The sequence below is a fragment of the Pinus tabuliformis genome, chromosome 7 (assembly GCF_031772625.1).
Source record: "Pinus tabuliformis cultivar Carrire ecotype Pingquan chromosome 7, CPIR1, whole genome shotgun sequence".
NCBI classification, from domain to species: Eukaryota; Viridiplantae; Streptophyta; class Pinopsida; order Pinales; family Pinaceae; genus Pinus; species Pinus tabuliformis.
The window spans coordinates 1,295,496,299-1,295,508,439 of NC_142293.1; positions in this window are offsets into that span (position 1 = coordinate 1,295,496,299).

Below are 12,141 nucleotides of genomic sequence, written 5' to 3' on the forward strand. Positions count from 1 at the left end.
GTTGAGATTGGCATCTACAACTTCTACTTCTAATTCAATAATATTTCCTTCTAATGTAATTGGTAGGTTCGTGAGAATACCGTATGCTAGGGAACCTCTGCCATCAAAGGCTTCCAAAGTGTTGGGAGATTGGTTAAGAGGAGGAGAACCAATGTCTTTCCAACACGAAACTTACATGATGCAGGTCAAGGCACCTTCATCAATAACCGTTCGACGAATCGTCTTTCCTTTGGTAAGGACCTGGATTAGAAGTTTGATCTGATTAGGTAGACGAGGTACGTGATTTTCTAGACCGAAAGTAATCATGTTCGAATCAAAAGGATCAATAACACCTATAGCAAACAATAGTGACTTCCATTGCATTGGACAGGATTGAAAAACCTCCAAGGTAGACATCGCCAAAGGTGCCTGAGCTAAATCCTTAACAATATTATAATGTTACGCAGCTCTGGAATTTGGATTGAAGGATGACTTCCAAAGGACACCTTTATGGGTGGTCGGATGATAGACTCACTATTAGGGTGCTCAATATGGAGTGGACTAAAAGAGGACAGAGGAAAAGTAGAAGCAACATCATGGGCTTCTTTCTCCATTGTCTGTTTAGATGTAGCTTGATAATTCTTGGTTCGAGTAGCGATTGAGATAGGTGATGAACCTTGCATCATGAACACTTGGGAACCTGGGGAAGCATAATACTAATGCTGGTCTACCAATTGGGTCTACTGTGATGGAAAGGGTTCTTTTAAGACAATCGGAGTCCTTTTCAACAAGTGACTAACCTTAGATTGGTGGGGACAATCTTTAGTGTAATGATCCTCCTCACAGATGAGGTAAGGATATTTCAGCTCTCTTCAAGAAGTGTCATCAACGGAAGACTGAGAAGGGTCTTGTTTTGGGGCATCGAATTTAGATTTACATTTGCTTTTCTTTTTACCTATAGAGGATTTACCTGTTGCGGCAGAATAGATAGCACAAACCTCGGAGGTTTTACCAGTACTGGATGAATTCTTAGAGACGTTATTGGAACTAGTGTTTGAGACGTATTTCTATGTCAAAGATGTTTTCAGAGGTGTTTGATACACGAAACCAATCACACTCTCAACAGGAGCTGTATCTAGAGACTTTGATGTTGTCAGATCCGATGATGGTCTCAAAGCATCAAGTAAAATCTCATACAATGTTCTAGATTGCGAATAGACTAGGTCTAAATACTGAGCACGGGCAATAGCTTTCTCTTTGGTAACACTTCCACACATGGCTATGTCCTTAGCAATTTTACTGAAGAATTATTTTGTGAGCCATTCTGTCAACAACTCATTAGAAATCTCAAACTTGATGAGGTGACGCCGACATCTCCATTCGTTGCTATGATCATTGATATGGGTCATGTTGTCTTGATTTAGTGACATAAGAAAATGGGTGCAATTTCATAGTGAACTGGTAGCTGGAAATGAGTGAGAAAATCCATAGCAAGAGAGTTGAATTCATCGTAGGTACCTCGAGGAAATTCGATGTACCACCTAGTGGCAACACCTGTGAGTCCTTTGGAAAAGTCAAAGATGGATAGAATCATCAATGTATGAATTGGAGGAGCACCGGAGGTGATATGTCATCACATGGGCTTGTGGATCCTCGATCTCTTTTCCCTCAAAATTGGGGTAATCGCTTGGAATGTTCAATGGAACTAAAGGCTAGTAAGGGAAATGAAGAATGGGATCATTCGTGAGCCTGGAAAAATTGGGTAGCTTCAATGTAGCTAATAAAGGAAATTTCGTGTTAAATTGCATATTAGGCCTTTAGGGAGACCCAAATTGCTAAGTCCATCCTTGTTGGTAAGGATTTGTCCCTGATAGTGGTGGATTTTGTCCATATGGAATCTGATTATGTCCCCACCAAGGGTTACCTTGCCCATAAGGAGGATTCTGTCCTAGGTAGGTTTGAGACTGCCCTCCCATAGGCTGCTAATGAGCATTGTATGTGGCATACAAGTTATAAGGCTACTGAACCTATTGACCCTCGACGTAAGGGTTTGAACTTGATGATGGAAGGGTTGACCTTGACCCTGCAAAGGCTAACATCATTGATATGCATAGAAGGCTTGCTGTTGCTAAGGCTGACCTTGTTACTGCAAAGACTAGCTTTGCTTTTGTAAAGGTTGGCCCTGCAGTTGTAGAGGTTGGCCTTGCGAGGACAAAGGCTCGGAGGACTGTTGAAAAAACTGCATCTACGATTCAAATTTTGTTGCAAATATTGCAAAGGTTTCCCTTACAGTTGTAGAAGTTATTCTTATTGCTACAACTCTTACCCTTGCTATTGCAAAGATTTCCCTTGCTATTGCGAAGGTTTCCCTTGCTGTTATGAAGGTTTTCCTTGTTTCTGCAAGGGTATCTGGATAGTTCTTAGGGTGATACCCAATGGGCATTAATAGTTCCCAAATTCGATCTTACCATATCCAATAGGCACAATGGATTGGCCAAGCTGAACATATGGACCAACATGAGGAATGGAAGCAGATTTACCATAGATTGCAAACCATATGGAACATAATTTAGTTGGAATGGATCTTGAGCCATATATGGCCGCTAGTAATGGATGTTACCTGACTCAGATGGACCAACAGGGTTACGAATAGAGTCGTAAAAAAGGGTTGATTCATTCCAACCATGTGATTTTTTAATCCACTCACCTTGGCTTCGAAAAACATCATGCGGATATTTAGGTCTTTCCCCCCAAGTGGTGACACAGTCTCTCCACTCGCTAGAGGGATAGAAGAACTTACCGAGACCTGACCTGAGACTACCAATTGAACTGGAAGTGTCTGTTGAAACAACTAGATAGGTTGAGACAAAATGGTAGGTTGAACCAGAACTGAAGTGAGAAAAATTTTCACAATCAGTCGAGAGGTCATGTTCTGAACAAACTGACCTGATGTAGCCATAGCACCGGAAGACCAGATAGGGTTATGATACAATGACGAGGCACTAGGAGTGCGTGAAACCAACTGAGCTAAAGAGGTATAACCAAGTAGCAAGATGGGCTCACTAAACTCAGGATAATAGAGACACGGGACTCTTCCCATAAAAGGGAAGCCTTATAGAGGGAACTCATATCCCTGCTCATCATCTACGTGAGGAGTGTGGGTAGCGAAAACTTCCAAATGACCCAGAGAGGAGACTGGGATCTTGTTAGGTCCTTATACTACTATTGTAACCCCTTATTGTTATTAGTGCAACCCCATTATTATATTGTTGTGTCCATGTAATACCAATATTGTTATTATTGTACCCCATAGAAACCCACTATTGTTATTGTTGTGTCCTTACATTGTTATTGTTATGTTGGCTCTGATTATATTATGACCCCTTAGACTCCTATATACAAAAAGGAGGTCTTGTCATTTATATCATCCAAGAACTGTTCATTTGTGTAATGTAAAGGAGGTTTCCCCCTTGAGGAGGCTTATTTTGAAGGTGTTTATCTATATTTTCTATCTTTTTGTGAGCTAGTTTCATAGCATTTGGTATTAGAGCTTTGGATTCTAGGGTTTCATTGCTCCAAACAAGTCATCGTGGAAGTTTCGCTGTAACATTTTCACTACGAATTTTTAGAAGTTAAAAAAATCCATTGGAGAAGAAATCGGTCTGAACCTAGTGTCTGAATTTCAGATTCTTCTTCGCTATATGTTTAGAGATATAGTCCAAGACATTTAGGGTTTCTGCAAGCCCCCGAATTACATCCCAAATAGGTGACCTTGGAGAAATTGACATAAGTTTCTCTCTGAGAATTATATTGAAATTTGGTAAGAAATTGCAGAAAAAGGACTGACTGTAATTATTTGTGTATCGTTTTCAGGTACGAAGGTCAAAAAAGTGACATGTGGAGATTTGTACAAGTTCGCTCTACTGAAAAAGTATATAATCAGGTCACCTTGGGAGGTTGGGCATAACTCTTTCTTAGAGAATCCAATTTATATCAGACTTGTGGCATTGGAAAGAGGATGTAGAGGGATACCGTTGGTCGTAGTTAAAGACATTGGAGACTTGAGCTTTCAAAGATACAACAGATTGAAGATCGAGATCCTAAAAGCAAGAAAAATAATGACTTGAATCAAGAAAATGGAAACACCTAGTAATAAAAATTTGATGGATGATTTGAAGAATGCGATCGATGCTAAGATACATAGTTTTTTCTATGCCATGGAACTTGATATTAATGGTATTAAAGAATATTGGAAGAAAGGCATGGAATATTTGAGGAAAGACATGGAGGGTTTGAAGGAAGGTGCGATAAAGCTACTACAAGAAAGACCTCCTAATGATGAAAAGGTATTAGAGGAAACTCATGATGAGAATTAATGTTGATCATGATTTCATAGAATCTAACATTGGATTGAAGATCCAACAAATTCCAAAGATATATATGAGGAAGTTTGATGGCAAGGATCCCATAACATGGATACTACAGATGGAGAAATATTTTGATCTGTATGAGGTGCAACTATTACAAAAGGTACATATTGCATCTTTATATTTAGAACCGAATCAATTTTTATTGTATGAAGGGATTTTTTCTCATAAACCACTTGTTACGTGGTCAATTTTCATGGAGGAAATGATAGCACATTATGAGGATACAAAGAGAAACACCTTCTTTAGCCAAATGATAAATCTCAAACAAAAGGGTTCAATGGGAGAGCACATTTAGGACTTTCAAAAATTGAATATAAGGGTAGATGATATTCCAAAGAAGAAAAAGATTGATGTCTTCATAGGGATTTTAAATAATAAGATTCAACATGAGGTTCGTCCTTGGGAACCTGATTCATTTGATAAGGCATTCAGGTTGGCAATAAAAATTGAAAGCAGAATTATGGAAACAAGGAATCCCACCACTCACAACTATAAATATCTAAGTGTTTTTGCTCCTAGCCTTCCACAGCCTACAAGTTTTACACCACAACAATTGGAACAAAAAAGAGAAAAAGGGATTTGTTACATTTGTGATAGAAAACACACTAAAGGTCATAAATGTGCTGAGAAGAAATTATTTTACATAGATTGTGAAGAGGAGGAAGAAAAGGATCAAGAAACATCAAAAGAAGAGGACATACACCAGGAACCAAAACCAGAGAAAGAAGAAATGAATCCAACCATAACTTGTAAAAAATTGGCAAGAATGACCACTTCTCAAACTCTCAGGATAGGAGGACATATCAAGAAGAAAAAGGTTCAAGAAGTTAAAGATCACATCGAGAAAGAAGGAATGAATTTAGCCATATCTTATAATGCATTGGCCAGAATTACCACTCCTAAAACTATTAACATAGAAGGACATATCAAGAAGAAAAATGTTCAAGAAGTGAAATATCACATCGAGCATCAAGAAATGAATTCGACCATATCTTGTAATGCATTGGAAGATATTACCACTCCTCAAACTCTCAAGATAGAAGGACATATCAAGAAGAAAAATATTAAAGCAGTGAAAGATCACATCGAGCATCAACAACAAGTTATCCAACTTTCAAAGGATAACACCACTTTGGTGTAGAATTGACTGAAACAACAGGTAAATCAACATCGCAGTGAAAGAAGCTTTGATGTAAGTGATTGGGTATTTTTATGGCTACATATCAAGCAAGGTATTTACGAGAAAGAAATGTTGGCAATACTACAAGCACTTAAGAAATGGCGACCTTACCTGACGGGAAGACACTTCAAGGTAAACACAGATCATGATAGTCTAAAATACTTTTTAGAACAAAGATTATCTTTAGAAGTACAAAAAAAATGGGTCACAAATATGTTGGGTTATGACTTTGAAATCATATACAAAAAAGGGAAGCTAAATGCTCTTGCAGATGCACTCTCAATAAAAGATGAGGATGTGGAAGCATTGTTTTGTGCTATTTATATTATCCAACAAAATTAGGTCAAAGAAAGGGATGAATGGAAGAAGGACAAATAAGTGTAGCCACTCATTCGAAAGTTTTAGAACATCCCAATTCAAACAATATTGCCAGAACTTGACAAGGAAGGAAAAATCATATTTGAACCTGAAGCAGTCATAGAACTGAGGAATTTACAACTACGAAATCAATCAATTTCCGAGTATCTCATCAAGTGGAAGAACTTACCCGCTGAAGATTCTACTTGGAAGGATGGTAATTTTATAAAGAAGCATCCAGAACTAATCAAGCGTGGAGGACAACACTTTTTGAAGGAGGGGCATGTTAGGTCCCTATACTACTATTGTAACCCCTTGTTGTTATTAGTGCAACCCCCTTATTATATTTTTGTGTCCATCTAATAATAATATTCTTATTATTGTACCCCATAGAATCCCACTATTGTTATTGTTGTGCCCTTACATTATTATTGTTATGTTGGCTCTGATTATATTATGACCCCTTATACTTCTATATATAAAAAGTTGGCCTTGTCATTTATATCATCTAAGAATTGTTCAATTTCATAATGTAAATGAGGCTACCCCCTCGAAGAGGCTTATTTTGAAGGTGTTTATCTATCTTTTATATCTTTTTATGAGTTGGTTTCATAACAGATCTTGACTTCTCACTCCATAGATGGAAACAATTGGCGACGAGGAACTAGAGATACCTAAGGAGATAACTCCAAAAGAATACCAGGCCAATCATATGGGCTGTACGGATGTTGTGGAGATATCACAACATGATCAAATAATGGGTTCGATGGATAAACAACTAGTCTTTGTAGACTTTCTAGAGTCTGTGGACTCTCAAGTCTCCATATGGGAATATGAGAGGAATCCAGATTAGATTCTTATGGGGACCAGGAATCTGATGGAGGTGGGTGAGAAGACGAAGTTTGGATAGTCAGAACAATTCCAAGTTCAACACCTTGATCCTCAAGCGACTGAGGAGGTTCGAGACGAACTCTTTGGGAGGACCCTTCACTATCAGACACTGAAGGGGAACTATGAGATGGACTCAATGGTTCAACCATGATGGCTTTTCCTCATCAGCAAAAAAGGAAAGGAAAGAATTTGATTAAGGCTTTGACATTCTTGAAATTAACGGGGAATTAATCAATTTGGTCTAAGAAGCAACTTCTTGGGATGACATGTTTACCGTGGACAGTTATATTTTAGAAACAAAAATATTGCCTTTTCGTCTTTTAAGAGTCGAGAAAAGGGCGAAAAGGTGACTCTAGTCACATTCAATAGTTTTGCAAGTGTGAAAAGACAAGTTGCTCGATGATCTTTTCAAATTTAAAGAGTCAGAAAAGATAAAATGACTACTCAGGTGAATCTAGGTAAAAGGAGTACCAAGTAATCGTGACCTACAATATACACCTCAGCAAATACATTCACCAAGGACTTGACGTATGTGCAGGCAATCTCTCCAAATGTTGTGTTCGGTGTATCACATTTAGAGGGCGGAAGACTTGGATTGCTATGGATAAAGGATTGCAACCTAGAGGGGTCTCCCTTTATATACATGACAATATGGAGAGCACAAGTCCATGCTAGCACTGTCTAATGCCGAAGCTAATGACAGGTGCTAAGTTTTAAATACGTTGGAACATGTCTGTAACCTAGACCACTAGATATGATGGTTAATGTTTCAAATGATCCTTAGGTTAATTGATAGATTTTAAAGTAGATCTTGTAATTATGTGTCAATTTCAAGGCCTTAACGATGTTGTTTCTTCCTAAAAGGAAAATTAGATGATGAAATGAAATATTTCTATTTGATCAAGCATAATCATGTAGGGAAGAAAACCACGCAAAGCATGCATCAAACCAAATGCAATATGCATTTATATTTAGATGCTAAATGCAAAAATATGAAATCTAATATTTCATATGATATGAAAACGCAATGCCAAAACAAAGCTTAAAGCAAGATCTCTAAGATATAATGATGATTTTTTTCTCTCTTTTTGATATGCAACAAACATAATCTAGTTCAAAGGGAAAGAGAATGCAAGCAAATCAAGAAGTATGAAAATCATTTTCTCATCAATGATTTGAATGCAACCCAAAATGTTCCAAAAAGTAGGAAAATAATAGCACCTTCCCTTTCAGTTTGAAATATAAACAACTTCAAAGAAAACTCCTCCTTTCGATTTCAAACAGACAATCAATTTGTAATTTATCACCATTCGAATGAAGCCTAAGAAACTTTTACTATATCCACTAATGAAAACAACTTAATGCACAAGAACCAAAAGTAATGTGTAAGAAGGTCTGAACACACAAATACCTTTTAACGCAAGAAATAAATCTCTGGTCATAAGATCAACGAGTGTACTGTGGTTGACCTAGAAGACCTAGAACCCTAAAAGGCTAATCAAACTTCAAGAACACTCAAGTCAAGTCAAAAGAAATTGCAATCAGACACTGAGAGAGTCAATGAAGAAACACAATGGTAAATCACAAGGACAAGACAACTGACACTGGAAATCAAAGAGAAAACCCTAAATTTCTAAGTTTTTTGCAATCATTATACATTTCAACAGTAAAGTAGTGATCATCTCTACTGTAACTATAAAAACCGCGATATCATCGCCACTGTCAGGATCATATCTGCAATGGTCGAGGAAAAGGACAAAGAAATCTAAAATTTCAAAAAAAGCTCAAGTTAACAATCTTCAAACATCTACCAAGCAATGACACTCACTACAAGCAAGCAATGAAGTCTAAAAATCAATGGTTGACCAAACTAGTCAAAGTACAAGGTGAAGAAAAGGAAGGAAAAGGTCATAGGCTCCCCGACTCAGTCGCCATTTTGTTGACAAGGTTAATCCTCTCTGGGGATAGAGACGATCCCTCTAGCCCAAAGAGCGGGTCTAAAAAATGAAGGGACAATCAATTAGACATATTCTCAGGTTATGACTGAAAAATAGAACAAGAGAGGAGGCCTACCTTGCTCTGATGCTAATCTGATTTCATTTGTTGAGTTCCTCGAAATGCTTGTGTAGTGACCTTGTTCCTACTTCTTTCAGCACTTATGTACCTGCACAAAAAACCAAGAGACAACAAAACATGCCAAAACCAATAGAAAATCCAATAATAACCTATTTAGCTGATCAAGGAATTTCAAACAAATACATACATGAACATATTTATTGTGAAGATGAACCAAGAGTTGTATTATTATTTAAAGAATAAAGTGGAAGCTTACAACCATAGCCTTGATGTTGAAAGGCTCTTCTTGAGTGATAATCCAAGTCCAAGCCAAGAAACTTTCCAACACTCCTTCTCCAAGTCTAATGAATAACCTCCAAGAACAAGCTCAGCATAGGGGTGCAAATGGACATAGATCAACCATTTGGGAATCGTAGAGGGGGAATTGATAGGCTGGGAGAGGGAGTTAGACCTCCTCCAAAGATAGGATTAGGCCCACATCTTAAGGAGGTAGCTCATAGGTATGAGACAAAGAGGTCAAATTAGGAGGATTCGACCTCATCTATGCGAGACCTCCTCTAGCTCACCACTTTGGAAGCTTCTAGATCAAGAAGCTTCTCATCCTCTTTGGGAAAACTTCCTTTTTGAGACCATTGCGAGTATGAGAGAAAACCACGAGGACATAACGATGCCATTGCTGGTTTAACAATGTGCAACAGACAATCATCACGGTTTTGAGCTTCATATAGGTGATGATTCTCATTTTAGGGTTTCATGACCTATTTCTTCAGGAAAAGCTCTAGATATTTTCCAGGCAAAGTTAAAGGAGGGAAATGAGTTGTATACATTGATGAGTATACTGTATAATGATTATGTTTCGACCCCGTCAGGAAATTACAAGAGGCATGACAAAATACTGTGTAACAAATCCTTCTTCCTCTTGTCCCTCAGAAAATTGTTTTCTACTTGTGCCAAAGCATTGTATGTTGTTTTATATGCTGATTCTTGGAACCCATTCTCAACCAAATCCCAAATATCATGAAAAGAAAACAAAACCTTCATTGTAATAATGCAATAATTACATTTTTTCCTATTAAAATGAGGCATTTGATGATTAGTCAATCCTTTTCTTGATGGCTCCATTTCTGTTTGTAAAAAAACATTTCTGCATGCTTGTAAATATGCTGCAAAAAAAATATGCCTTGAAGAACAATCTTTAACACTTATTAATTTCTTGCGATAAAAATATACTTTCTTACTCCTGGATGAAATTTCTCTCATACCACGTGAAATATGAGGCAGAGGGATATCTTTCGGATAACATTTGTGGACGTTAATTCACACAATTGGTTTGCAAAACTTTAATAGAGCTAAAAACCTGGTTTGCAAAACTTTAATAGAGCTAAAAACCCATGAAAATTTATGCGCAATGAAAACGGGAAAAAAACAGAGTGGTTGCGCGGTAAAAACTAGACGTAAAGTTTTTAGAAAAATATCGCAACAAAATATACTTTAGATTATCATTTTAAAATACAAGAAAATGCATCCAGATAAAAATAGGGAGGTTGCATCTCCTTCACCCAGTAAAACGAGAAATTTCACAAATATTTACTCGTCTTTGTTTCTTGCGCAGTAACTCATAGCAAGACATAGTGACTGGTTGTTTTATTCGCCCACCAAAAATCACTGCACAATTTTCTCTCTGGACTTCTCAAACTTACCTCTACTCCTAAAAAAATACTTATACTTACATGTTTATTCAAAACATACAAATTTAATGTTTTTATATATGACAATTCAAAGCATTAAAAACACAAGATGGGTGATTGTACAAAGATGTTGGAGATAACATATATCAGTTGTAGAATAAAATCCTAGACCATATGTTTTAACGTATGCATTAAATGCGCATTCGTTCTTAATTATCTCGTGTGGTTGGAATGGTAAGTTTATACTTGCGCCGAGAAATTCATTTAATCCGTGTCTTTCAACATTGAAACAAAATTCGCAACCTATAATAAAAAATCTACTTGCTCAATTTACTTGTGTACCACAATTATGGTTGTTGTGTGTTAAATAACTGTGTTGGTTGGGGTTAATGTTTAACAGTTTTTACCTGCGTAAACTAGAGCCAAAGCTTCTGCTCGTGTGTGGAGGAGTTATTATGAAATCAACAAGATTAAAATTGTTGTTTGAAGTCAAAGAAAAGTTGGAATGTATTAGCTTGGAGTAAGCGAGGAGCTACTATGGAATTATGAAAATTCGGTTTGGCATTACGATGTTTACGTGAACTATTTTAATTTGTGTTTCCCCTAAAGCAGCTTACAACTGTTGATTGATTTGAAATTGGACAAATCGCTATTTTTATATTCACAATATTTTAGCAGAATCATACCTGAATGAAGAAATCAAGTTGTATAACACTGGCTACATGAATTGAAAGTTTAAAATGTAGAAATTATAGATGGATACAATACCTAGTCAATAGATAGTGATCACGAAGTGAAATTAGAGGCAGCCATGGGAGCTACAATTGTATCAATTCAATATTGGGGAAATAGAATAAGGTGAAATTGTTTCTAAAAATGTCTATAAAAGACAGCATTATATTGCATATTATAGATCGCAAGAAATCGAATGGGACTTAGACAACGATAAAGGATTTATATCAAACAAAGAATACAAATCGACTCGTATCCCTAAAGAATAAGCTTATTTTTATTAAAATGGAAGAAGATTAAAGTATAAGTAATTTTATTTACCTTAAATATAAACTTGGAGATATAGGTGACTTAGTATCTAGAACTAACCTAGTCACTATAGTGTTAAATGGAATGCTCTATGAGTTTTAGATGTTCATCACGGGTCTTGTGCCAAGGGAGTAGATCCCACTTTTAATGAATCGGAAGATATACTCAGGTAGGAGGAAGAAAAGAAAAGGAACCTTAATCCTCATAATTATGTTTTTTCTTTGATGGAAAAAGGGAAACCACCTTTTGAAAATGAAGCCCTTGGTTAGAGATGATTGTTGAGATGAAATTAAGGGGTATCATGATGTTGTTAGTGACATTACCTAATGGTTATGTTAAACTAATCCACAATGTGATGTATGTCCCTAGTATTAAGAAGCATATAATCTTTTTTTCTACTATAGAATCAAGGCTTGAAGGTAGAATTTGTAAATTGACATTGTGTAGTGAAGGATATGGAAGATCACTTCAAGGTCATTGCAACATGATATAAAATTTA